Source organism: Henckelia pumila, chromosome 4 (assembly GCF_033568475.1).
Source record: "Henckelia pumila isolate YLH828 chromosome 4, ASM3356847v2, whole genome shotgun sequence".
NCBI classification, from domain to species: domain Eukaryota; kingdom Viridiplantae; phylum Streptophyta; class Magnoliopsida; order Lamiales; family Gesneriaceae; genus Henckelia; species Henckelia pumila.
Window position 1 is genome coordinate 156,925,155 of NC_133123.1, and position 1,630 is coordinate 156,926,784.

The window sequence follows — 1,630 nt, forward strand, 5'->3', positions numbered from 1 at the left end:
TCTTGAATTTTTAAATGGCTTTTTCTCTGTTTTTTTTCCTTCGAAATATTTTTGGTGGTTATTTTGATGATAATGGTTGTTTTTACTTTTTTGTGAGCTATTTTTTTCCTTGCTACCTGTGTTATTTGTTTAATAACCTTTCCTTGGTTGAGAGAGAGAATCTAACGACAGGCTGGCCGTATGGTGGAATGATTCAATTATTTTGTTAGGAAACAATTGTTTAGCTTAGGAGAATCCGGTTAGGACAACCTTATAATAGTAAGTGAGATGGAGCGTTTTGAGTTGGTCCAAATAATCATCCCAATAAAGTTTGCGCCAGCTTCTGCTTCTTTGGCAGCATCTCTAGCTGATGTGATTCCACACATTTTGACTAGAGGTCTGTCTTCTTTGTATGCTTTATCAGCAAGCGAAACTATTGTTGAATGGTTCGTCGAGCGTGTCATTTTCATCTTTGGAAAGATCTCATTTAATAAAATCATTTCTTTCCCATTGAAACCTGTAATTAATTTGATGATCTGATGACTCATTAATTTCCACACAAATAGGGAACACACACACACTTAACAAGAAATTACTTATTGAGTATATTCCTCTTGCACCAGCTTTGTCTCACTTAACAGAGCATTATTCCCAAATCAAATCAAAGTACAATAAAAGACTCTAATTTACTCATACTATGAGATGAAGGGATGAAAAAGAAAGGACATGAAATACGGAGCAAACATCATATGAGGAATTATATTCTTCACACGTTGTAGACTGGGTAATTTAACAATGACACTAGTATTCTGGTCCTGGAATACCTGAACATATCGGCTTGGTAAAAACACTTGGTTGAAGATGATTTTACACTCTTACACCTGTTAAAGATAGAATATAAACAATCACAAAAACACATCGAAGAAGACCAACCGTTGAGCAAACCAATAGCACGAAAATTGACGACCATTACATACATATTCAGCTGATTAACACCGCCTTTTTTTCTAGGAAACGAACCAAAAGGGCTTTGTTTTTCCCCATAAAATAGAGAAATTGCAATCCAAACTAAGAATTAACACAAGCATCTGGACTGCACTTTCTCATACGCACACACTACAAATTACACACATTCTGCTTCATGATGAGTATAGAGAGATACCTGAGAGCATAGCTGAATATCTGTGTTCAATTCCACGATTATCAACTTTGTCGTTATAGTTTGCCCAAAATCCTAACTTCGACTTTTGAAAGCATACTTACATTTCTTCAATCAAAGACCGCCGAGTTCTGCATGCATTATACACACAATTTAGGGGTGATCCAACAGGTAGCCCACCATTAAGCCCAATAAGATGAAGCCAAGGCCCACTAAGCTAGGGGTCATACAATATATATTTGCAAATTTCTGAATCGATTGTCTGAGATTTTTTTTATTGTTTTGTGTTTTCCTATTCGTAGGTTTCTGGGGTAGCTTGCAAAATGACTTTCGTCAATCGACCGATTTTTTTGATGGAAATCGGAAAGATCGAACCGAAGTAAAATGAGTTATTTCGGTTCAACAAAATCTGTGAGGGCCCACTATCTTAATCAAGATTAATTAACATACAATCAGAGTTAAGAGATAAATAACGGAAAAGTAAAATTTTCG

At 35.6% G+C, this 1,630-nt stretch overlaps 1 long non-coding RNA gene across 1 annotated transcript; it reads right to left on the minus strand.

Annotated features, from left to right (window-relative positions):
• Nucleotides 1–262: 262 nt before the first annotated feature.
• Nucleotides 263–1,258, minus strand: LOC140894332 (uncharacterized). The gene is made up of 3 exons (XR_012153786.1): nt 1,142–1,258; nt 804–860; nt 263–496 (listed from the first exon to the last, which is right to left on the minus strand). It is a non-coding gene; the product is annotated as an uncharacterized lncRNA (long non-coding RNA).
• Between the last annotated feature and the right edge of the window lie 372 nt (nt 1,259–1,630).